This window comes from Leopardus geoffroyi, chromosome A3, assembly GCF_018350155.1.
Source record: "Leopardus geoffroyi isolate Oge1 chromosome A3, O.geoffroyi_Oge1_pat1.0, whole genome shotgun sequence".
In the NCBI taxonomy this organism is placed as follows: Eukaryota; Metazoa; Chordata; class Mammalia; order Carnivora; family Felidae; genus Leopardus; species Leopardus geoffroyi.
The window spans coordinates 128,404,550-128,431,421 of NC_059336.1; the positions used below are offsets into that span (position 1 = coordinate 128,404,550).

Consider the following 26,872-nt stretch of genomic DNA (forward strand, 5'->3'; position numbering starts at 1 on the left):
AGCCTCAGTCTTCTCTGGGCTTAAGGTAGGGACAGTGGGTCCCTCTGTCCTTGGAGGGTCGCTATCAGTGCCAACTGTAAGATAAATGACAAAGAGCCATATAATCGCGGCATGATTCTCAATATTACCGAAATAATCCCCACTCATCCAGAATTACCTACTTGTCTTCTCTGGAGTATTTCCTTACTGCTATCTAGATCTTCGCCCTATTTAAGAGATGAAATATTTATCAGACGTTAACCTGAATCTTTCCGTTTTCATCCAACTGTTTGGGATCATGGACTCCAAGAAAACACCGCAGTTCATGGGCATCATTTCTTCTGAAACCTCCCTTTAAAAATCTATCATAACGATACGTGGCTGTGAAAAGGACTGAGCTGGAGTTAATTGTCCATCATGCAGGGTGACAGGAAAGAAGAACAGTGTATAACATGAGCTCATTCGTGAAGTAATCACATCATACTGATAAACGTGCTTATATCCGCGTATATGTAAGGTCACACACCAGGCTGCCTGGTGGAATTGTTGGGGGCTGAGATTAAAACTGGATTTTTAAGATCATGATTGGTTATTGCTTATTTAAACACATTTTTAATCAAGAAGTGTTTAAATAATCCTTTTTTTACGTTTCATTTATTTATTTTGAGAGAGAGAGAGAGGGTGTGCATGCACGAGTTGGATTGAGGCAGAGAGAGAGGGAGAGAGAGGGAATCCCAAGCAGGCTCCGTGCTGTCAGTGCAAAGCCCAATGCAAGGCTCGATCTCACAAACAGTGAGATTATGACCTGAGCTGAAATCAAGGTCAGACACGTAACTGGCTGAGCCACCCAGTTGGTCTTCTCATTTGTTTTTTAAAGTAGGCTCCATGCCTGCTGTGGGGTCCAATGAGGGGCTTGAACTCAGAACCCTGAGGATGCTTAGCCAACTGAGCCACCCAGGCACCCCCGAACATTCTTCCTCATATTTAAAATTGGAATCTAGGGGCACCTGGGTGACTCAGTCGGTTAAGCTTCCGATTCTTGATTTCGGCTAAGGTCATGATCTCACGGTTCATGAGTTTGAGTCCTGCTGTGGGGCTCTGCGCTGACAGTGTGGAACCTGCTTGGATTCTCTCTCTCTCCTTCTCTCTCGTTCTCTCAAAAATAAATACACTTAAAAAATAAATAAAACTGGAATCTACACTCCTAATCGTTCCATTTATTGAGCACCGGATACAACCCAAGCTGAATGCCAGGCACTTGACAGATTTTTCTCACTTATTCCACACTCTAACTTTGCAAGGTTAATGATTTTCATACCCATTTTCCATCTGAAGAAGCCAAGGCCTAAGGTCACACTGTTAATAAGTGGCAGAGCTGAACTTCTAAAGCAGCACAGTCTGACTCAGTCTGACCAAAGTGCACACTTGTTTCTAAAAGTACCTCTCCGCAGGTTCCCAGACGCCACCTTAAAGACTGCATTAAACCTCGTGAATATAATTAAAATTTTCAAATAAATACATATTTGTACATGCAACCTGATTTCCAAGTGAGTCACCAATACAGCACGTCAACTCTCTTCTCCAAACGCTGACACCCGTCCCCCTACATGAGCGAGGGCAGAGGTAGATTGTAGGGTATGCTGTCTTTTACGAAAATGACGTCTAAGGGGAGGCATGGCAGCTGACTAATCTGTTCAGAACTCCTTCTCAGAGATTTCTCAAATCCTTTAAGTCTGTGGACCTAGCCCCTCAATGAGAAGAGAAGTCAGCTACAGAACTCCCGAGAGCTCCACCCTAATGTCCTCACAGGGAGCAGAATCAGAAGTGAAGTTTTCTGTGTTGTTTCAGAAAACAGCGTAAGGAAGGATTTCGTAACCATCACAACAGGCCAACAGCGGATGCGGCTGTCTTGATCGGTACTGAGATGCCTGTCACCTACAGGATTCAAAAAGAAATGAGTGACGCATCAGACCTGCTAGAGAAGGGATTTTTGCATAAAAATAAATTCTGTGATTCTCCACCGTATGCTTTGCATTTTTACTCATCATTGGTAAGACCAACCCGTGATGTGGCCTTAGGGGAGGACATCCCTTAGAAGGTAAGTTCTACGGTTCAAATTCACTCTGCAATTGTAGTGTTTGGGTTTGAAACGGGTTAGTTTCTGAAGGTTTGGATTGGAAAGACCATCCATCAAGTGGTTGGTCCTAATTAATTTTGCTTGAAAACATCTGACACGTTCACAAAAGTAGCAATTAAAATTGAATGGTGGTGTAATCACCATCTCAAATATTTAAACAATGTGATTATATAATATCTATCAACAGAGTAAAAAAAAAAAAAAATACACCCAGGGAAATAGACGTGAAGGGAAAACAAATATTGCTTCAGGGGCTGGAAAACGCAATTTCTTCTTATGCCTCCCAGATCTTCAAGGCACAAGACAATAAGACAAGCTCTTGCTGGCACTTCGTGCTGACTTCTGACAGCCAGAGGCCCCACACCTTGGGTACTTAGAGCTGAAGTATACCCTGCAGTTGTCTGCCTCGATCATAATCAGACAAAGGATGTTCTGTGTTTTCCCTTTATGTCAGTCTGCGTGGGGTCCTCCAGATCATCTTCTGAGCCCGGGGCTGAAATATTGGGGTGGCGGGGAGGTTCTGATTCAGCCCAGGACAGATTTATTGAGGGCTTAGTCTGCACCCACTGAAACTTCCAGATCGCTCCAGACCTTATTTCCTAAAAGAAAAAACAAAAAAAAAAACAAAAACAAAAACAAAAAAAACCCGCTACCCCCACCTATTTGACGCTCACAGGCATTGCCTCCTGGAATCTCAGAGATACACCACATTCAACGTGTTCCAGACAGAACTCCTTATCTTTCCCCTCAAGCCGGCTTCTTCTGCTGAATTCCGTCTTTCACTGAGGGTACCGCTTGTGACCCAGATCAGAAACCTGGCAGTTAGGCTCACCTCCTCCTCTTTCTTTATCTTGTATCTTTGCAGTGACCATTTTTATTATTTCTACTTCCACCCAGGGCTTACAGAAGGCACCAGAATGTCCGTGCCTTATCTGATGCTAGCTCTACTTTGGGCTAACCCTAGGACTTAATGGGAAGGGCACACTTGTCCTGGATGCTGGTGGCTCTCAGTCTTTCTGTACTAGTTGGTAAGGAGTGACAGTGCCCCCCCCCCCAAGCGCGGCCCCCTTCCTCCAGAACGCCAGGGGCCTTCAGCGACTTGAGGCTGCAAAAGGTGGGGTTTGATTGGCTGGTGCCTAGGTGAGACCACTTATCAGTATTTGGCCACCATGTTTATGGCTCATGGATGGCTTACCTGCTAGGACCAAGTAAGCCCTATGCCTGAGACCCACTATATTTTAAGGGGCCCACAATAGTGTCTTTTAAAATCAAAAGGAGGGGCGCCTGGGTGGCTCAGTCAGTTGAGCATCCAACTACGGCTCAGGTCATGATCTCACCGTTCATGCGTTCGAGCCCCCTGTCAGGCTCTGTGCTGACAACTCAGAGCCTGGAACCTGCTTCAAATTCTGTGTCTTCCTCTCTCTCTGTCCCTCCCCCACTCATGCTCTGTCTGTCTCTCTCTCAGAAATCAATAAACGTTAAAAAAATAATTAAAAATAGGGGTGCCTGGGTGGCGCAGTCGGTTAAGCGTCCGACTTCAGCCAGGTCACGATCTCGCGGTCCGTGAGTTCGAGCCCCGCGTCGGGCTCTGGGCTGATGGCTCAGAGCCTGGAGCCTGTTTCCAATTCTGTGTCTCCCTCTCTCTCTGCCCCTCCCCCGTTCATGCTCTGTCTCTCTCTGTCCCAAAAATAAATAAACGTTGAAAAAAAAAATAATAATAATTAAAAATAGAATCAGAAGGGAAGAAACTTGAATATAATAATACTGAATAATATATAAAAATGAATTGTGCCTGGCTTACATTTTTCCTTATACCGACATAGCCATAAAATATAATAATTAAGTATTTTGAGTGGGCGGAGCCTACAAGAACAAAGGTCAACTCAGAATGCAGCCCCTTCTCGCTCTCCCCACCCATGTCTCCTCTCTGTGAATGCGGGATTTTATTTTATCATGCCTTTCTTTGTGCACTTCCTTCCTCTTTCCCTCACTTTCCTGCCACCCACATTTGCTGACCCCCCGTGGGTACCAGGGGTGGGGGTTCAGAAATGAGGAAGGTACCCCTGGCCTCAGGCGTGTTCTCAGTCCCGAGGGGGTGAAGACACATGTCACCAACAGTCCCGTGCGGTAGGCGGCCCAGCAGAAGCCCGGGAGCGCCCAGGAGAGGCTCGCTCTGCAGGAGGGAATTGGGGAAAAGCCTCCCCAAAGAGGTGACGCTTGAGCTCCAAGCGGTTCACACTGTGGCTTCCCAGGTGAACTTCCCTCTCACCGCAGCAGGAAGGCACAGCCCGGGGATGGTTTCTGCGGTTGACCTTCTCCCCCAGCGACTGCGGATGCCCACCCCTCTGGTCGCGGTGTCTATCCAAGATGAGCCCCTTTGAAACGCCTGGGCTGTGGAGAGTGTCTGGACCTGGACGGAGGCTGGCTCCAGGGTGAGTCATCACCCCAGAGAACCGCCACTCCGCACCTTGGGGGATGGAGCCCACGGCAGCTGCGAAAAAGCCAGCCTCCTGAGGGCGTGGGAGCAGCTTAGCCAGAAGTTCTGGGATGTGTTTGACCGTGGGGCTTCTGTGATCCACCTTGCTCCTCGCTGCCCTCCCGTCTGCCCAGGACAGTCAGCGGACTGGTGTTTAGACCTTGGCCAGAGGGAAGGCAGGTGTGTGGATGGGTGGCCAGGCATGACGGTGGCCTGTATTCCGGCAGCTCTGAGGACCCCCGCCCCGCCCCCCTCTCCTCACCCCCACTCCACAAGAGCCACAAAAGCTGTCCTGACCTTACACGATTCCTGTGTGTTCACACCTCTGGGCTACCCCTTCTCTAGTTCTGAAGGTTGACTTGGCCATCAAAGCCTTCAAAGTTCTTCAGTGAAAGCCAACTGTATCCCGACTGAATTACTCAAAACTTTCCGTGTGTTCACAAAACGCACAACGAATTTATAAAGGTATGTGACGGTTCTTAAATATTTTGCAATGGCCTGTGTCTCATTGCATGCATGCGCCTTGCTCCCTAGAAGGACCACTTTGAGAGCAGGGACCATGTGTGATCTTTGCCTCCCCAGAGACCAGGCCGACCCATCAAGGAAGCTTATTCTCAGCAAATGCTTATAAATGACTCACTCCTATGGGGGCCTAGAAGGGCAGGGGATCCTGGAGCAAGTTGCTCATGCTTCGTTTGCCAAATTCTGCCTGTAGTTTGCCTGTTCTTCCTTGGAGCAAACCAGACAATCAGAAAGAAGTAGGATTCCACTCCCGGCAGCCGGGACAAGTGCGTCTTTCCCATTATATTCTAGCGTTAGCCCAGAGTAGAGCTAGCATCTGCTAAGACCTCACAAGGCTCCAGGAAGGGTAACATGATCCTCTATCAGCAACAGGTAAGCCGGGAACCCCGCTCTTCCTCGACCTTGAGGCATGACAAAGATGCCCTTCCCAAGGACTCCTACCACTTTCCTGATGGGAAAATCTACTCACCCTCGAAGAACCATTTCAGATATCAGCTCCTCTGGGAAGCCGTCCCGAGCTTTGTCAGAAAGAGGTAATTGTTTCTTCCTCTGGATTCTCCAAATACCTCTCTCCTGCCTGTGTCACGGTGTTCGGCACATTTATTAAAATGATCCCCCCGCCTATCTGGTTTTTTTCCACGATGCCAGACGCATATGGCAGTTACTTCTGGGAGCAATGATTTAAAAGGCGACAGACTACAAAACACCCAGAAGAGAGCAACCAGGGGTGAGGAAGGACCTGGAAACCCATGCCCCATGAGGTGACCATATGTTGTGGTCGGCCCGGGACGTTGCTGGTTTACGCATGTTGTCTCGGTATCATTATTAATAGCACTCACTCTCACTCTCCAAAATGTCTCAGTTTGGTCCATAACATATACAGTCACCCTATTAAGAGGGAGAAGTAAAGGAATCAAAGTTGTTCAAACCAAAGGAGTTTGGGGGGAACCCATGCCTATCTTCAGATATCTACAGGGTCACAGGCAAGGTGTGGCCAGGGTGTTCTGTGTGGCCTCAGAGGGGACCTAGGACCCATGGGCCAGGATGACGTAACGACAGCCTTTCCGCCATCTGTTTTGTTTACTGTTTTGGGTACCAGGACTTGGCACCATTCCTGGAATACATTAATCTTCTGATAAATATCTGGGGGAGGAAAGCAGGAGAGGAAAATCTCCAGCAACTGAGCTCAACACATTTGAAGGCCAAGTGCTGCGGTCAACGCCAATGCCCACCGGAGAGGCTGAGAGGCTCCTCGCGGGAGGTGGTAGGGAGGCGTTGTGGGCTGCCTTCCAAAAAGAGACACGTTGAGGTCCTAACCTCCAGTACCCCAAAATGCAACTTTCTTTGGAGATAGGGCTGTTGCAGGTGTAAGTAGTTAAGATGAGGCCATACTGGAGTAGGACGAAGCCCTAATCCAATATGACTGATGTCCTTATAAGAAGACAGCCGCGCCCAGACAGAGACGCACGGGGAGAACCGTGTGGCAAGAAAGGCAAAGATTGGAATCACGTAGCTGTAAGCCCAAGAAATCCCAAATGTTGCCAGCAAACCACCGGAAGCTGGAACATACGTTACCATTGTTTTAAGCCACTCCGTTTTGGGTACTTTGTGATGGCCGCCCTGAAACACTCAGAAAGAATATGCCTTGGGAGGGTAGGTGAGGGTAACAATCCCAGGGGTCTCTGTCACAGTGGATTGGCTGGACTTTCATCCATCTCTGAGCCTGACTGGAGTGATGGGTTTGCCTGATACACTGCACAGTCCCACCGAGTGTCCATCTAGCTCTGGACAGGTGGCCTGCACCAGGGAGCAGAGCACAGGCTCACCAAAGCCAAGTGCAATGCCAGTGTCCTAAGACCCCCTTCTCTGTCCAGCTGGCCATGGGTTGGGAGCTCTTTGACTCCCAGAATGTCACCGCTTGAGCAAGTTCACAAAGGTAACCAAGTTCACCCCCTTATTGGCAACCCAGGCCCAGGAAGGGGTGGGGGGCACCTGGACCCTATTCCCTTCCTTCTGCACACACTCCAAGTTTATTTTCACTAAGGATTTCTGGAAAGGAACAGCACACTGTTTAGAATCTAATGAGTACCCAGTAAGCACTGAGTGAATGAATGAATAAATGAATGAACCAAGGAGTGAAGGAGTAAAGTGAGCTGAGCTTTTTCGGCTTGGTGGAGTGTGTTCCTGGCAGAGGGAAGAGGGAAGTGTGTTCCTGGCAGAGGGAAGAGCACTGAAGGTGCTCAGAGGTCAGACGGGCACGGTCAGGACAGAAGTTCAGCGTTGGTGGGGGCGGGGAAAGAGGGCAGAGTGAGAAAGGACCCCGGAGAGGAAGCAGCGTCCTGGGTGTGGTGCTCAGCTCAGGGTGTTCTCAGCCTGACCCAGTGCCAGTCCAATGCCACTGACACCTGTGGACAAGGACTAAAGTGGACAAGGACAAGTGTCTCCTTCCCATTATATTCTAGGGTTATCATATTGGGCTCATCATTAAGTCAGTTGCCTCAAATTATTATTAGTCGACAGGTAAATATAACTTTCATATTAACCACATGTCTGGGTAAGAATAATTGTACATCTCTGAGGAGGGGAAGAGAGATATAGGGCTTCTCTCAAACAGCCTCGGCTAGCTTCTTTCCAGCTGTGACATCCGTTGAACCCCAGAACAGCCTGATGCAAGGACTACTCACTCCATTTCACAGGTGGGAAAACTGAGGCGGGGAGGACCTAAGTAACTTACCCACCGTCACCCAGGTAGTGACCCAGGATTCAAACTTAGCTCTTCTGACTCCGAAGGCTGCCTTCTCTCTCCTGGATTACACTGTCCCCTCCTAGATTTCTGGCTCGGACTCTAGCGGGGTGGGGGACAAGAAGAGCTGTGTCCTTCAGAGGTCTTTGCCCTGGTGTTTGAAGGTGCTCCTGGGCAAGTCAGGTAGCAGCTTTCCCGAGTCTCATCTTCTTTATTCAAAATGGGACCGGTGATTCCAGTCCTACCAGTTTCACTGGGTAGAAGAATGTCTCTGAAGAAGTTTGGTAGACAACGCGACCGTACCTCCGGGATTTGACACGGAACCACGCCCCAAAAAGAGGGTATTTCTTTCTGGCCCTTCACTGTGTGCTCTGAAATTCTGGAATGGAGGTGGACTGTAGGACTTCTGTCCCCCATCCTATCCTATCCCCCAGCTCTGCTCTAGCCCTAGAGGAAAGTCCTGAGGGTGGAGCGGGAAGGACCAAGCCCCTAGAAGGGACGCCAGAACCTCCTGCTTCTGTGCGGATGGTAAGCACACCAGCCACACAGAGCTCTCCTGGGGCACAGAGCTGGGAGCTCAGCGCCGAGAGGCAATCCATCCTTGGTCATCAACTGCCTGGCCTGGCGGTAGACGTTCTGGATGGCCGGTGGCAGTCCTGAGAGTTCTAGAACTCTCGGATTGGCCGAGAGTGCCAGGACGCCCCGGGGGGAAGCAGGTCTGCGCGTGGCACTGTAGACCGTACCCCCTGCGGAAGCAGGCACTCATTTCCTGTTCACTGTACTGGACTCCTTGACGGATGGCAAGCCCTTGAGCTTTACAAGTAAGGCCCGTATCATAGGCTGGGTCCCACCGCTGACTTGACCAGGTTGCTTAATCTAGTCGAACCTCCATGTCCCTTTCCAGAGACACCTGGGATAATTTGGGCACCCGTCTACCTCCTGAAGTCCTTACAAGTATTGTCAATGAGACCTGCACAGTGCCTGGCCCATGACTGGCAGCGAAGGGCAGTCATTATGAAATAATAACTACCACCATAGGGGCCACATAGTAGGTGCTCGATAAAAACGTAAGGAATGGAAAATAAGGGCAAAATGCTCCCTGTCAGTCCCATCTGACTTCCACCCAGCGCCGGGGACGGGAGGGGGAATCCAACGTATCTGATGTTTAGAAACGTCACATCCAAAAATGTCTGCTTTCAAGTCGCCTTGCGTCGCTTTCCTGCAGCTGTCAGAGGCGGGAAGTACTTAGTAACTGTGGCCAGCTTTTCGGGAGATGGGTCTGTGGGGGAGAGAGCTCCTCAGATGAAGAAGATAACAGACCGAACAAGTGGCCCCATCCAGTGATTATGCCATCTGGCACAGCAGCCTAAGTGAGGACACATTTCCCTTGTACCTGACAATGACATCTTTTCAAAATAAAATACGTCGAGGTTGAGAAGTTTATCTTGGCGGAGGACTGTACCATTAACTCAAGATTAAACGCATCCTGTCCAAATTCTTTTGCTACTTGTAATGGGCCTCGGGCTCTCGGCCTCCAGATGTTGATTCTATGGATGCCTCATGAGGAAAGGAAGCTAATTGTTTTTTGCATTACAAGGGTCCAAAGTGGGGCTATGGTAGATGTCCCCGTGCACCCCCCAAAACCCCTTTGGGACCAAAGTGCTCCTTCCCCCAGCTACCAGCAATGTCTCCAGCTGAGCAGCCCCCTCACACACACCACCCTTGGCTGAAGGTCATTGCCACGTTCAAAGTTACGGCCCTTCCCAGGAGGCAGCTCAACCCAATATTTGGCTGATGCATAGGTACCAAAGACCAGGGCCCCTGCTTTGGTCTGGGAAGCTCCAGATTTCCCCCGGGATATTAGCTGGGCCCTTGTTGCAAAGACACTAGGGTTCAACTTCTCTGGCTAACTTCCTTTACTGCCCGCTCCCCCCCAGGGGTTGATCGAGAGAACGTTCACGAATAAACTCACTGCCTACGCATGCTTTGAGGAAGCCCACCCTGCTGGGGATTTTCACTCGCCAGCCAGCGGCCACGAGGACCCCGGCACTGTGGTGGAGCCCCGATTGCCCAAGGGTGCTGTGCCATAGCTCCAAGCCCCATGATGAACTTGGATGGGATACCCATGGACAGGAATGCCCTGGGAGTGCAGTGTCTCAGGCCTTTAAGAAGCTGGCAGTGGGGAGGAGCCACAGAGCAGGACAGGCTGTTGCTGAGAACCACTGATGCATTTGAGAAAGACCGCGGAAGGCTGGAGGTGACTAATCAATAAGGTCAAGTGTGACAGCCCTAGTGTTCTCCTGGTAGCACATAAAGAGACAATGATCTCCTGTAACCTGAAGGCACAAAAGGCCGAGTATCAGGTTCAGGACTTAATTCTAAGGTAGTGGGGGCTCCAGAGATGATTAAGTTCTCAACTCCAGGGAGTCTGCTGTGGCAAGGTCAGGGTCCTTGTGCAGGGGGCCAGCATGGCTCAAGTACCCTCTCCTGAGGGTCTGCGGCCATCGTGCCTCACACGTGCTGTTCCCAAGAACACTCGCCCATCATCCTCTAACACTTTCAGGGTCACCTTCCCAGGGAGCCCCGCATCAGACAGGCCCTCACGGCCATCCCGAGGCCAGACGCTCTGCTCCTCTGTCTTTCCCCAGCTTGTCATTCAGGGTTCGGCTCAAACATTGCCTCCTCAGAGGCCCTCCCTGACCACCTCTGCTCTGCCCATGCCCGGTTGTCCATCACGTCGCCCTGTTTCCCTGGGTGCACACAGCCCTAACAAGCACCTGAAACTACTCACTCATTTATTTCATTTTTCAGATCTCTCTCTCTCAAGTGTAAGTTTACGGAGACCCAAACTAGGGTTCAGTGTCCTGTCTGGGTGCCATGGAAGTATGTTCAAAAGGGAAAAAAGAAATGGGTGACTCAGTCGGTTGAGCATCTGACTTCAACTCAGGTCATGATCTCGGTTCGTGGGTTCGAGCCCCGCCTTGGGCTCGCTGCTGTCAGTGCAGAGCCTCCTTGGGATTCTCTATCTCTCCCCCGCTTGTGCTTCTCTCAAACATAAAAAAAAATAATAATAATAATGATAATAATGAGGGAAGGATAGAAAGAAGAGAAGGGAAAGATGAAACAGTTGTGCGTTCAAATTCTGACTTTGGTAAGCTTAAAACGATTCCTTGACCTCTCTTGGCTTTTGATTCCTTTTCTGTCAAAAGGGGATACGAATTATTTTTGGAATTCAGTGAGGTAATATGTGGGAAGGACCCATTTTCCAGCCTTTCCCCTAGAAACTTCTGGAATGTTCTCTTCAGAATAGCACTCAACTCCTTCTTTCCCTTCTCACTCACTTTGTCCCCCTCTTACCCCTCGCTTCCTTCTGAAGGAGAAATATCCAGAAAATTGAAGTTTCCAAATGGGAGAGGTCAGGCTATCTTATACCCACCTTTGATATGTGTGTGTGTGTGTGTGTGTGCGTGCGTGTGTGTGTGTTGGCGGTGGGGTGTGGGTGCACACGCGCATGCACATGGGGTGGTGCCATAGGGCTCGAACCCTCACCGCAGCAGCGGCCCCAGGCCCTCGGGCAGCCGGCCGCACCCTGGAGCGGCCGTGGCGGTTCCCCAGGGAAGGCTGGCCTGGGCGCTGCAGACCAGGAGCCCGGCCAGCTGCCTGCTACTCAGGGATTTTCCATCCCGGTTGCGACTTTCTTTTCAAAGTCTTTTCCTCTGCCTTCCTGAGAATTGTAAACAGGATGGGTTTTGTTCACTTGCATTTATTGACTCACTTTTTCTTTTCTTTTTTTTTTTTAAACGAAAGTAATAAATAGACTTGGGGAAGCTCTGGATGGGTACAAATAAGGACGGGAAAGTAGGCAAGCCTGCCATTTTCATCGGTACCGGTGTTCTCCCGGGATTCTTTCCATACATTTCCTTAAATTTAATTTTGTTTTGTCGAAGGGATATTTACACGTAGTTTCAAAAGCCATAGATTATTGGCTCTGACCACAACCGGCAGTCTCCTGCCTCAGTTTCTTCGCTGCCCCGGGTCCTCCTTCCTAGAAGCGACTGCTTTTCCTTCCCTGGGCCGCATCTCTGCCGGCCTCCCTGCATCTGCCTCCGTGATATGCGCACATCGCCGTTTCCCCCAGCTTTACTGAGACGTAACTGACACCGACCACTGTGTGTGTGAGGTGCACAGATTCTGATTTGACCCCCGTATACACTGCGGAATCAGGACCACAGGAAGATTAGTTAACACACCTGTGGCCTCACCTAACTATCCTCTCTCTTAATATATCACTCTGAGATTTTTGTCTTTTGACTCCTTGGTCTGGGAGTCGAGATTTGGGGCCTCTCGTGGGCTCTCTCCCCAGCTACTAGACGGCACATCAGTTCCCACCTCTTTCTTTCCATTCCTCCCAGCATTTGAATTTGGCAAACTAATGTTACATCTTTTTCTTTAAAAAAATTTTTTTTTTTATGTTTATTTAGTTCTGAGAGAGACAGAGACAGAATGCGACTGGGTTAGGGGCAGAGAGAGAGGGAGACACAGAATCTGAAGCAGGCTCCGGGCTCCGAGCTGTCAGTGCAGAGCCCGACGCGGGGCTCGAACTCAGGAACCGCGAGAGCACCGCCTGAGCCGAAGTCGGACGCTCACCCGACTGAGCCACCCAGGCGCCCCAATCATGTTATATCTTTACGTGTATGCAAGTACGTTTAGAATACAGCCACTTTTTACACTCCCATTAGATTACCTACCTGATGCAACTTTTTGGCCCCCTTGCAATTAATAATTGCCTCCTTTTGTTTACTTAGCTCAGTGAATTTTGTCTACCTTGCTCTATGTATCTAATTCATGCCCAAACTCTCCGATGGAACTGTATTTCCTTAGGGTTTCAATTAGTGCATTCAAATACACAAAGGAAGTATGTCTTTCATTTGTTTCTGGAGCATTCCACCCTCTTGTTCTGATCTGGCTGACGGTGCAGGGCTGGGTCCTAGGCCTTCGGTCTACCCCTTGCCTGGCACCTCCATTTCCTATCTCTTGTGTTGGATCCCCCAAATCCTATATTCCAGGTCTTTTAAAACAGGGCTTTATGCCCCTTTTCTTTTTAACAGCTTTATTGAGGTGTAATTAACAAACAACAAATTTAGCGCATTAAAATGTACAACTTGATAAACTTTGACATACGTAAGTTTTACATGGCCGTGATCAAGGTCCTGAATATATCCATCACCTCAAATTTCCTTGTGTCTCTTTGTAATCCCTTTCTTCTGCTTCTTTCCTATGCCTACACAACCACTGATCTGCGTCCCGTCACTGAAGGGTACCTGGAATTTTCTAGGATTTATCATAAACAGAGTCACAGAGTGTGTATTTGTTTGTAACTCATTTTATTTGCTCGGCATAATTATTTGGAGGTTTATTCATGGTGTTGTCTGTATCAACAGCTTGTTTTTTTTGTTTTTGTTTTTGTTCTGTTTGTTTTTGCGGAATAGTATCCCATCATATAGATGGAGGACATTTGTGTTGTTTCTAGTCTTTGATTATCAAAAAATAAAGCTTCTAGCAACATTCATGTGAAAATTATTGTATGAACATATGCTTTCCTTTCTCACGGGTAAATAGCCAGGAGGGGAAGGATTGGGTCCTATAGGGTTTTTTTAATTGTTGCTTTGTTTTGTTTTTTGCTGTTTTTTTTTTTTTTTTTTTTTAAGAAACTGCCAAATTGTTTTCCAAATGGTTTGTAGCACATTACCTTCCCACTAGCAATGTTATAAAGGCTCTATTGTTCTACATTCTTGCCACTATTTGGTACAGTCAGTCATTTTTAATTTTAGACATTCTCTCAGATGTTTAGTGGTATCTCACTGTGGTTTTAATTTCTTGTAGACAACATATAGGTGCGGTCTTGTTTTTTAATCTACTGTCTGTAATTGGGGCATTTTAAAAACGTTTATTTATTTTGAGAGGGAGAGAGAAAGTGCACATGAGCAGGGTGGGGGCAGAAAGAGAGGGAGAGAAAATCCCAAGGAGGCTCCAGGCTGTCAACACAGAGCCCCACACAGGGCTCGATCCCACGAACCATGAGATCATGACCTGAGCCGAAATCAAGAGTTGGACGCTTAACCAACTGAGCCACCCAGGCACCCCATTAATTGGTGCATTTAAACCATGACTTTCAAAGTGATCATTGATAGAGTTGGGGATTAATATTTACCATGTTTGGTACTGTTCTCTATTTGTTACCCTGGTTCTTTGTTTCTCTCTTTCTTCGACTCCGCTATTTTTCTGCCTTTTGTGGTTTTAACTGTTTATGTGATTCATTTTCCCTCCTTTCTTTTTTACTTAATGCTTATTTATTTATTTTTGAGAGACAGAGAGAGAGACAGGAAAGGGGCAGAGAGAGAGAGGGAGACACAGAATCTGAAACAGGTTCCAGGCTCTGAGCTGTTAGCACAGAGCCCCACACAGGGCTCGAACTCACAAACTGTGAGATTATGACGTGAGCTGAAGTCGGGCACTTAACCGACTGAGCCACCCAGGTGCCCTCCCTTTTTTTTTTTTTTTTTACTACTTTTAGCCAATGCCTTTAGAATTTGCAATATACATTTATACCTAATCCAAGTCTACTTTCAAATAACTCTACACCACTTCCCAGGTAGTGTACCTTATAATAACAAAATAATTGGAATGTCTCCCTCCTATCTCTTGAATAATTGCTATCACTCATTTAATTTATATATAAGCATTATATATATATATAATTTATATATAAGCATTTAATTTATATATAAGTATATATATATATGTATATATATGCATACATAATCAAATATATTCCTGGTATTATTATTTTGAATAAACTTATCTGTTAGATCAATCAAGAATAAGAAAAATAAACATATTAAAGTTTATTTATTTATTTATTTATTTTTGAGAGAGCAAGTGGAGGAAGGGCAGAGAGAGAGAGGGAGACACAGAATCTGAAGCAGGCTCCAGGCTCTGAGCCATCAGCACAGAGCCTGATGCAGGGCTCGAACTCATGAACCTTGAGATCATGACCTGGGCCGAAGGCAGATGCTCAACTGACTAAGTCACCCAGGCGCCCCAAGAAAAATAAGCATTTTAATTTTATCCCCTCTTATTCCTTCTACAATGTGATGCTCTTTCATGTAGACCTGAGTTTTCATCTTTTACATTGCCGTATGAATGCTAGAACTGGCATGTCAATTCCTACAAAAAAAAAAAAAACTTTGCTGGGATTTTGATTGAAAGTATGTTGAATCTGTAGAGACTCAGTACGAACTGAGACTCAGTACAAACTAGACTATTAAGAATATTGAGTCATTGGATGCAAGAACTCATATCTCTCTCCATGTATTCTGGTCTTCTTGGATTTCTTTTAGTGATATTTTGTAGTTTTCAGTGCATAGATCATGCACACCTTTTGTCAGGTTTATCCCTAGGCAGTTAATATTTTTGATGTCATTGTAAATTATATTGATTTTTAAATTTTAATTTGATTCTTTATTGCTAGTCTATACCAATACATTGATTTTTGTACGTTGATCTTGTATCCTGCAAGCCTGTGAAACTCAGTAGTTCTAGCGGCTTTATTACAGATTCAAAAGGATGCTCTGTGGGGGTGCCTGGCTGGCTCAGTTGGTTGATTATCCGACTCTTGATCTCAGGGTCGTGAGTTTGAGCTCCACATTGGGTGTAGAGATTACTTAAATAAATAAGACTTTTTTTTTTTTTAAAGAATGTTCTGAATAAATGATTATGTCACCTATAAATAAAAACAGTTTTCTTTCTTTCTTTGCAATCTAGATGCCCTTTAATTCTTTTCCATGCAGGGGCTAAAACCTCCAGTATAAATGCTTCGTAGAAATGCCGAGAGGGGACATGATTACCTTGAACCTAATCTTAGGAGAAAAGCATTCAGTCTCCGTGTGAGGGTAATTTTGGGGGTCTTGTAGATGCCTCTAATCTGATTGGAGAAATTCCCCCCTATTCCTAGTTTGCTGAGACTTTTTATCACCCGTTTCTGAAGGTCAGAAATGCTGAAGCAGCTTAGCTGGGCAGTTCTGGCTCAGGATCTCTGATGAGGTTGCAACCCAGCTGTCTGCTAGGGCTACAGTCTTGGAAGCTTTGACTGAAACTAGAGAATCCGCTTCTGAGCCCACCAAAAAGCTGTTTGCCAGAGGCTGCAGTTCCTTCACCACGAGGGCCTCACCATGAGGGCCTCTCCCTTGGATGGCTCACAGTGTGGTTTTCCCCAGAGCCGTTGATCCCAGGGACAGAGAGAAAGAAAGAAATGCCACCCTGCCTTTTACAACCTAGTCTGCGATCACACCATCACACCTGCCTCATCTTGAGTAACTCACTAAGCCCAGTCCACGCTTAATGGGAGCGGCTTATATGGTGGTGTGAACACCAGAAGGCAGGTCTCGATGGCGGCCATCTTGGAGGCTGGCTGTGACAGAGCGTTCCCGGCATTTACATTTAATGTGATTATTGAGCTGCTGGGGTTCAAGCGTATCATATAACTATTTGTTTTCTATTTCCCTCACGTGCTCTTCGTTCCACTTTCCCCTTTTTCCGAACTCTTTTGAATTTCACTGTGTATTTCTTGTTACTCCATTCCAATCCCTTTGTTGGTTTATTAGCTATAATTCTTTGTTTTGTTATTTTGGTTGTTGCCTTGTAGTCCCCAGTATGCATCTTTAACTTTCTACAGCTACCTTCAAGGGATATTACACTACTTTGTGTGCAAGAACTTTACAACAATATGTTTCCATGTCTTCCCTCTAGGACTTGGTGATGATATTCTCACATTTTACTTCTATATATGTTATCAACTTTATAATACATTCTTAATATTTTTACTGTAGTTTTATCTTTTAAAGACATTTCCATAATAATAAGTCTGTATATTTATTTGTAAATTTTATTTAGCTGGGTACTGGATATTTTTACATTCTTAAAAGCATTCTTGAATTCTGTTCTGGGTTGAGGTTAAATTACATGGAAACAATCCCTTTGGTTTTTGCTTCTAATCTTTGTTAGACTGGAACAGAGCAATAGTTAAGTCTAGGGTTCATTTTTCCCCAACACTGGGACAAAACACTGCTTAGTCTGCTGGCGGATGCGTCCGGAACCATGGGACTGTGCAGTCTGACAGGTGGGCACAGACAGGGTGCCAGCCCTCTTCTCTCTAACCCTACAATGGCTCTTCCCCTGACCCTGGCTGGTTTTCATGAGAAGGTGCTCAGCTCAACGCTGGAGGAGACCTTCTTCAGATCTCTAAGATTCCCCTTTCTGCAAAATGCTTTCTGCTCAAGTGTTCTACCCTGTGAATGCCAGCTGCCTTGGTTTCCCCAGACTTCCAGCTCCATCTCTGGGTGTCACCTGCTTCAGCATCCCTGCACAGCACCCCATCTTCCATCTCCCGGGGATCAATGGCCTTCGTTATCTGGATGTCTAATATCCTGAGAGCCATTGTTTCCTATATTTTGTCTCATTCTTTGTTTCAGATGGGACCGTATATCTGGTCCCCACTCCCCCATCTTCGCCATTGTCCATGTCTGTCACATCCTTAACTCTCTCATTTTGGCCGAGGACGTTCCCCAGAAACTTTCCAATGGAGGGTTCGTGAGAGATGAGTTTTTGAGATCTTCAAGTCTAAATTTTTTTCTAAACTTACATCTAATTGATAATTTAGAAGAGTATTACACTGTCTATTTGGAAAATATTGTCCCTCAGAATTTTTAACACACTGCTTTCATGTGCTTTAGTTTCTAGCTTTCTGGTTATCTTTGTTCCTTGGTATTCTCTTTATTCTTACTATTTTTTTTTTTTAACATTTATTTATTTTTGAGACAGAGAGACACAGAGCATGAACAGGGGAGGGGCAGAGAGAGAGGGAGACACAGAATCCGAAACAAGCTCCGGGCTCCGAGCTGTCAGCACAGAGCCCGACGCGGGGCTCGAACTCATGGACCGTGAGATCATGACCTGAGCCGAAGTCGGACGCTTAACCGATCGAGCCACCCAGGCGCCCCTCTTTATTCTTACTATTATTGAGTTTTATAACAATGCCTCTTTTTTCATACATTGTGTTGGGCCCTTGAAGGACCCTTTCTATTTAAAAAACAGAACAAAACATCAAATCCTTTAGCTCTGAGAAATTTTCTTTTGTGATGTCTCCGAAAATGGACTCTGGACTTCCTAAACTTCAAACAAACATCTTCTGATTGGTCTGGTTTTCCCTTTGTCAAATTGTTTTGGCTCCCGTGTCATATTAAAGACTTTCCACACAAATGGTCCGATCTTTGGCTGCACATCCCTATTTAAGTCTGAGGCCCTAAGCAGCTTTGTGCAAATATATGAACCTTGCTGACTGGTAGGCTTTATTATAACATGATCACGCAGGGACCTGACTGGGTCTTTGGGTAAACGTGCAGATGTTAATATTTATAGATTTTTTTTTGGTCTTGTTTTCATCAGTTCATTCTGCAACGATGGTTGTTCCATTCTCTTGCCAAAACGTGCAGGCGGAGACGTGGTGTAAGCGACGTGCTACTGTTTGTGGAGTCAAGCAGAGACGGGAGCCCAGGGGTAGGCGGTGGAATCAGCCTGCAGCTGTATAAATTTTTCATGTTGTCCCCTTGCTTTCAAGAGCAAACGGCATCCTGTTTTCAGCCGTGCCTGGCATCTCCACTGCCCTCTGCTGTGCCATGTCCTCTGCCCTCTGCAACTCAACTTCTTTAGGGAGCAGACTTTCAGCATCGTGCCAAAATGGGCACATGAGGGCTGGGTGGGCAACTAAGGGGCGGGGGGGGGGAGTCTAACTGCCCCTTAAGAAGTCTTTTCACCAATTCTCAAGTTTTTAGCCTCATTCCGACCCCTCACCTCCTGGGAGATCTGGGGTTTCCAATTTGGAGCTTTTCCATAGTTGTAGGGTTCATATCAGCTTATTTCTAGTTGGCCTACTGAAGTCAGTTAGAACTCACGTTTCTCCTCTCAGTCAGATCCAATTAATCCATCTGCTTTGTGCTTTTAAAGATTTGTTGCCATCTCTTGGCTGCTATTGTCTCTTCTCCAGTAGACTCAGCCTACTGAAGAAAGTTAGATTCTTCTTCTATCTCCTAAGCCTGTTACCACTAAGCCCTATTTTCCAGCTTCTAAAATGTCATGGGTATCTCTTGTTTGCTGTAAGTCTCTTCTTCTGTTCTCTCTGTCCTTGTGGCCTGTGCCTTTTACATTCCTTTACTATCATTTTAGTGGGATTCCAGGAGGGAGTGGAGATAATGCGTGTGTCCACGGGGCATGCACAGGAAAGAGAAGGCAGGGGTCCAGACAACCAGTCTGGGAAGTGTGGGAACCTGCAGTGGTCGGGCAGATCAGAATCCATCCCGCTGGCCAGAGCTTGCTGACTTCCACTGACCAGTCGGGACTAGCTCGAGGAGGAGCGAGGCAGAGACTGCCGATGAATCACGAAATACTTGAATCCTCTGTCCCCTAGACGCGGCTGTAGGAATTCATTTAGTTTATTCCACGTCTAGGTATTGGCGGGCCAGCCGACTCCAGAATCCCCACTCCTGACCACTTTGATTTGTTCTATATCAAGCGAGATCAGAGAAGCAACTTTAGCTGTTACCTTGTCCCTCTTTTGAGATCTCATACTAGCTTCTCTCCTCGAGCAGCTCGGAGCCCAGTGGCCAGAGCCCTTGCGTCCTGCCTATGTTAACAGAGGTTTGATATTAAAACCGATGAGGGGGGAGGAACTACTCGCTAATCTAGGTTTTCTGGTGGTGAACTTTAGCTGAACAATGCCCCTTTGATCTTCGGAAGCAGGCTGCAGAGTCCTGCCTACTTGGGGCTTAGACCAGGCTGTTGAGGTCAGTTGGAGGCCCTATAGAGGCCAGTTTCCTTAGCTGCAGGTTGGAGTGATTTGCATTTCAAAGGTTCTAAACAACAGCCAAAAAAAAAACAAAAAAAAACAAAAAAAGCACATTGGAGAAAGATTACTTCTAATTCCTGAGGACTCAAAAGGGCTTGGTCACCGTTGGCCACCCAGCGGAAGCCTGTCCAAGGGTGAGTTTTAGGGTGAAATCAGAGAAGGTGAAATAAGGAAAGGTAAAAGGCAGCCAAGCACGGGGACGACGTGAGACATGGGGAGGTTGGAATGAGGGGGAGAGAAAGCAGGCGGAGCTAAGATCATTTAGAAGTTCATGTTAATATTTTACTGCGTTTCCATCAATTTCCTTTCCTTTCCAATGTAAGAAAGAGCAGGAAGGAACTTTCATCATTTTCTGGTTGGACCCCTTGTTTCACAAATGGAGGAACTTAAGTCCAGAAAGCCAGATATCTTGTTTATGGCCCACACTTGGGCCACTGAGCCAGGATTAGAAACCAAGTGTCCAATCTCTTCGTCCTGGATTCTTCCCTCTGCAACTCAACCATCCTGGGACACTACGGGCATTAGAACAAGCTGGCCCGTTTGGCTTTGGAACCTGTTATGATGAGGCACAGAGGACATGAATTATGGGGAAGAGGTCTAGAATATCTGTGCCTTCGATGTGTCATTTCGCATTTCTTTCAGAAGTTTTAGAACTTCCACAGTGACTCTGATAGGAGTATGCATTAAGAACCTTAGAGAAACATATCCTTTAACCTAGCAGATGCACTTCCAAAAATTTGTTCTCCAAAACTCTCGCCAAAAGAATGATTCTCAGTTCTTTTTGGTTGTTCAAAGCCAAAAAATTAGAAAGAAACATCCAACATTAGGGGCAGAGTTGAGTAAATTTTGACATATCCATATAATTGACAACGCCATAACTATTAAAGGGATTTTATAGACCATGTTTAACAAAATAGAAAAGCGTCTGACATATAAATATAAATGAAGAACGGATGTTATAGAAGAGAATACAATGTGTGTGCTATTTTTGGATAAATGATACATACATGAATACAAAAATAACCAGAAGTATATGCCAAAGTGTTTATAGTAGGAGTCTTGGGTAATGGGATTGTTGTCTCTTTGTATTTTTCTATATTTTTCACATTATCAAAAGGAATGTATGTTGCCTTTCCATGAAATAAAAAAGTTTAAATCCTTCTCAGAGTGACAATAAACTGCCAAAGAATATAACAGGAAAAATTTTGACTCACTCTACTTCTATAGAAGTGTGGATCTTCTATGTATCAACTCATTAACACCCTCATAATAGTAATTCTTCCTACAAATCCTGCTAGATCAGCCATTTTGTGCTGGCCCTACACTCGATTTTTTAAAAAATCATTGTACTGAACTGTTGTGTTTTTTAAAATCACAGAATAATCCCTATCTTAGATGAAAAATGTTTTAAGCTCTGAAACAAAAGCAAATCATGAGACATCTTGGCTTCCAATTTTATTTTAATTTTTAAAAAATGTTTACTTATTTTGAGAGAAAGAGAGCATGAGTAGAGGAGGGGCAGAGAGAGGGAGACGCAGAATCCGAAGCAGGATCCAGGCTGCGAGTTGTCAGCCCAGAGCCCGATGTGGGGCTCGAACTCACGAACCGTGAGATCATGACCTGAGCCGAAGTCAGATGCTCAACCAAATGAGCCACCCAGGCGCCCCTTGGCCTGCAATTTTCAACAAAGATACATACAACTGTCCGCATTGAGCGACTTCGAAACAAAGCCTGCAATATCAATCTTGACAAACTTTGGCTGGTTTCACCTCGTAGGTTTCAAACCAAAGAGAAATAAGAATTTACAAGAGGCAACTCTCTGAGGTCTGAAGCCAAATGTTGCTCAAACAAAACCTAGTTAGTGAATTTGTGGGGTGAGCATATCACACAAACCAGGATACTCTTGAAAGGCAACAGTCAGAAATCAGAACTGCCTGGAACAAAATGGGACTTATGGTCGACCTATGAATTTGCCTTCTTTTTACAGACATTTCTGAGAGGCGACGCGCTGTTGAGAGAGTGCTGGAATGAATGCCCTGGGAGGACAGCCACCGGTTTGCCTGATGGGGAAGCTGAGGCACAGGGTGGGGAGGAATTAACTCCAGGCCACCCTGAAATGGGGCCAGAGGCAGCCCCTAATAGTAATCCAAGGCTGAATGCCTTTTGTTCATAGTTTTCTGTGAAAGAAACAAAATCCTTTTACCAAAGGCCATGCAGACGGGCGCTAAGGCTTTCAGAGGAGAGGAGGCAACACAGAGAAGCCAGAAAGAGATCGCCAGAAAGACCTGGCTTTAGGGGCACCTGGGTGGCTCAGTGGGTTGAGGGTCCTACTTCAGCTCAGGTCACGATCTCGCTGTTCCTCAGTTCGAGCCCCACAGCGGGTTCTGTGCCGACAACTGGGAGCCTGGAGCCTGCTTCGGATCCTTGGTTTCCTCTCTCTCTGCCCCTCCCCCACTTGTGCTTGTGCATGCGCTCTCTCTCTCTCTCTCTCTCAAGTATAAATAAATATTAAAAAGAAAAAGAGAAAGAAAGAGAGAAAGAAAAAGAGAAAGAAAGAAAGAAAGAAAGAAAGAAAGAAAGAAAGAAAGAAAGAAAGAAAGAAAGAAAGAAAGAAAGAAAGAAAGAAGAAAGAAAGAGAAAGAAAGATCTGGCTTTAAATCCCAACTTTATTTCTCTGGCTTTATGACTTTTGGGGGTAGTCACTAACCACTCTGAACCTCCATTTCTTCATCTTAAAACTGGAAGGGTAACGAGACCTCACAAGGTTGTATTGCTACGTATTGGGTACTCTATAAGTGGTAACCATTTTTATTACTCAGTTTGTACATTGACGTTGCTTTGTTTTTTTAATGTTTATTTATTTTTGAGAGAGAGAAACAGAACATGAGTGGGGGAGAGGCAGAGAGAGAGAGAGAGAGAGAGAATCCAAAACAGGCTCCAGGCTCTAAGCTGTCAACACAGAGCCCAAGGTGGGGCTCTAACTCAGGAGCAGTGAGATCATGACCTGAGCTGAAGTGGGACGCTCAACCGAATGAGTCACCCAGGCGCCCCTGACATTGATTTTTAATTGGGGTAAAAAAAATACATAAAACATAAAATGTGAATGTCATTTGCCATTTTAACTATTTTTGTGTGTATAGTTCAGTGGCATTAAGTACATTTACATTGTTGGGTGACCATCGCCACCATCCATCCCCCAAACTTTTCATTATTGCAAATGAAAACCCCATATCCATTCAACATCCACGCCACATTTCCAGCCCCTCCTTCCAGCCCTCCCCCCGCAACCCCCCCCCCCACCACCGGCAACCAACATTCTACCTTCAGTCGCTGTGAATTTGACCATTCTAGGGACCTCATCTAAGTAGAATCAAACACTTGTTCCTTTGTGTCCGATTCACTTCACTTAGCATAATGTCTTCAAGGTTCGTTCGTGTTGTAGAGATGTGAGAATTTCTTAACTTTTTAAGGCTGAATGATATTCCCTTGTACGTGCATACCATATTATGTTTATCTATTCGCCCCTCGATGATATTTGGTTTTTTCTTTTCTTTTCTTTCTTTCTTTCTTTCTTTCTTTCTTTCTTTCTTTCTTTCCCAGTTAGTTAGCATATAGTGTAATGATGATTTCAGGAGTAGATTCCCATGATTCATCCCCGATGTGTAACACCCAGTGCTCCCCCTGACGAGTGTTTTCCTTAATGCCCCTTCCCCGTTTAGCCCATCCCTCCACCTCCAACCCCTCCAGCAACCCTCCGATTGTTCTCTGTATTTAGGAGTATTTATTTGGGTTATGAACCTGGATATGCAAGGAGCTGTTCAAGTCCCTGCTTTCAATTCTTTTGTGTATATACCCGGGAGTGGAGTTGCTGGTCCCTATGGGTGTGTATTCCTATTACGCCATGCTTTTTTTATGACCTCGGACAGGTCACTAAACCTTTCTGAGCCTCGTTGGAAATCATAACTGTCTCAGGCTCTCCCATGAACGTAACCTACTGTATGTGTCATGATGGTAAATAATCATGTTGGTTAAAAAAAAAATTAGTTGGTTGCTCCAGGGCTGTGAACAGGTGGAGGTGACCAAAAAGCACTTGTCCTCGTCAGGAGGCCTCAGCTGAGCTCCTCTTGCCCTCGCAAAATCCCACAGTTCCAGAGATTTCCACCTCCCAGCCCTCACTTCCCTTCAGCAGATTGCACCCCTGGAAAGTTTTCTTTAGTAATATTTTAAACGCTCATTATTCAAGGAACCCTGTGGTGGTTCCTTCTGTAAAAGCAAGCCTTCGTTGGAGGAAATAACAAACTCTAAATGACTTGTAATAAATTAGAGCTTTGATGTGAGAAGTTCTGACCTCCGTGTGGGACTTCACAGTTTACAGGAGGCTCTCGCCTGTGCTAGTCTGAGTCATCTGGTGTTTATGGGCGGGAGCCACGGAGGGAATCTTTGACACCAAGGAAGTTGGGTTGACTGTTGCGGCAGAAAATACGACTTTGGAGACCCAAAACCCTGCCTTCATCGTCCTTCCCTGTGACCAACGATGCAACCTTAACTAAGTTACTTCTCCTTCCTGGGCCTCAGTTTTCTTACCTGGAAAATGGAGATGGTCACTACCTCGTGCAATAGTTGCAAAGAGGAAATAGGCTAGAAGGGCTCGGCACAAGGTAGGGAGTCCAAGCAGGCTGTCCTGCTCCAGAATGAGCATTATAGTCAATATTCATATGAAATCTCAGAACCCGTGTGCTAAAAGTAATTGTTTTTGTGAGGGTGTCAGACCAGCAAAAGGGAAGTTATTTTTTCCTGCAGAAACGTCTGTGAAAAAAGGCCTTCCACTACCATCCATGGATGGCTCTCAAGCAACCCCCTGTGTTCTATCAGCTCTGGCGAGCTGACTTCGTTTTCCTATTACCGCTTTTCCCCTTCCGCCTTTGTTACCTGCTCTTTGTAACAAGAAAGTACAGACTACTACAGGCAGCAAGATTTTTTTTTTAAGATGGAAACGGTATTCAGTCTAATGCAAATTGTGTTCCCTGAGCAATGGCTTAATGTATAATCTCAAGGTAAAAGCTAGAAGTGGTTTTCTATAGCAGCGGCTGTTCCTGCCTCAATCAGTTGGAAGGACACAGGTCAGGCCATCTTTTTGCACTTTATGGAAACTTCGCATTCTTCAGATTCCCTCGGCCCTCTAGATAGGCAGCCCAGGGACCACTGTCCGCATTTACAGTCTGAAAACCGACTTCCAGAGAGGTGAGGTCAGTTGCCCCAGGAGACCGGGCCGATCGGTGGATAAGGTGGTGTCTTCTCTCTCCACACCAGCTCTGTGGGCCCCAGAGCTGGGGGTGTCCTCGGGTGGGCCCTCTTTCCTGTCCGGTCCAGGACCACCCTAGCAGCCTCCAGTGGGGGACCCGCTATCCAACTTCAGTCAGGGACAGGCTGTGGGCAGAGGGGCCCCTCAGGGGGCCGGAGGCTGAGAGCTGGAGAGAGGGGTTGTTCCGGGGAAGAACCTTGTTTATGGAACCAAGCAGGTCCTGAGTTCATTAATAAAAAATAACTGTCATTCTTGATGTTTCAGAGGCAATTGTACAGCGCCTGGGGAGGCAGCCGGCCACCTAGCCTCGGTGGAATTCCTTGGTTTTGGAAATAGCCTGGAGAACAAAGCACCCTTATCTCTGGAGAGGCAGCTGAGATTCTGTGGGCTCCTGCTCCCTCGGGGCTTGGCTTGCGCCGTCGTCCAGGGGCCACCATCTGGGCCCAGAAGCCTGATGGGGGGGAGGGTCCACAGACTAGCTGGCCACCCAACTTGGCACATAGGGTATTTGGTATCCCCTAGACATGTTGGATAAAGACAGGTAGCCCTCTAAGCCTCACTGTTCCCATCTGTGAAATGGGGATAATAAAAGCACTCAACGCAATCCTGCTGTGTGTACTGAGCGAGCGCCATCAGCAAAACAGCCCGGCAATGTCAGAATGTCCAGTGGGTCGGCAGCGGTCGCTACTTCGGCTCCGGTTCGTGGGGGAGAAGGGAGGGGGGCCCCATCTTCTGCGTTAACCCCAGCAGACCTCCCGCGCGAGGCTGGCCTCGAAGGGCACCGAGCGCGGGGCCGCACGGGAGAAGGAACGAGGGCCTACCAGGTAAAGGGACCCACAAGGGCCAAGGCAGCGCAGAGAGAGGGGCCAGGTGGAAGGGTGGACAGCAGAGCAGGCTGCGTGCTGGCTCCCAGGCCCTCTTCCTGGCTCTGTGCTCAGAGCCGAGCGGACAGCTGCCCCCCCTGCCCCTCCTGCCTCCCAAGCTCGGGTCACAGCGGGAGTGGAAGGGCACACTCAGCCCGTCAGCCTCAAACCTCCGGCTGCGGAGAGGGCGGCGCTCCTCATGCTTCGCGTGCACACGAATCTCCTGGGACTAGTAACCCGCCCTCTGTAGGCCCGGCTCTGAGAGTCTAAACACGCCCAGGGAGGTCGTGGCTGCTGGCGTGGGTTTGTGGACCACACTTGGAGTAGCTGGTTGAGGAGGCCCTTAGCAACACTCCCGGGGCTTCTGGTCCCCGGGACCCATGGTGGGTGGGTGGAAACGGTTCTTTGTTACCTGCCCGTCGTGCGTGCGTGCGTGCGTGTGTGCACGTGCGTCCCTGCTTTTTAAACGTCTGTGTCTGTGCCTCTCTCCTGTTGCTCTCTCTTTTTCTCTGATTCCCGCTCTCTGCCTCCACTCCTGTTTGTCTGGGCGTCCGTCTGTTTGGCCGGGTCTCTGTGTCTCTCACCTGGGTCTCCAACCTAACTACAGGGTGCTCGGGTCTTAAACGCCGTCTGTCCCCTAGACCGCCTGTTGGAAAGTTCTTCTGGGCTCTGGCTGACGAGGGGGGCTGTCACGTGGCAGGGAAAGGGGCAGAGTGCTAACAACTGGCTGACAGCTGGTCACAGCTGGTGACAGCTTGGGCAGGCCTGGGCGTGGGAAAACACAATTCAGGCAGCAACAGATGGGAAGGGGACACCCTAGGAAGACAGCCGACAGACCGCCACACAGCGTGCACAGGGCAGGGCCCGGGCGTCGGCTCCCGCCGGCCGGGC

At 47.1% G+C, this 26,872-nt stretch overlaps 1 long non-coding RNA gene across 1 annotated transcript; it reads left to right on the plus strand.

The window, feature by feature from the left end:
• Positions 1–1,836: 1,836 nt before the first annotated feature.
• Positions 1,837–25,722, plus strand: LOC123581547. The gene is made up of 2 exons (XR_006703810.1): positions 1,837–2,077; positions 25,383–25,722. It is a non-coding gene; the product is annotated as an uncharacterized LOC123581547 (long non-coding RNA).
• Positions 25,723–26,872: the final 1,150 nt, after the last annotated feature.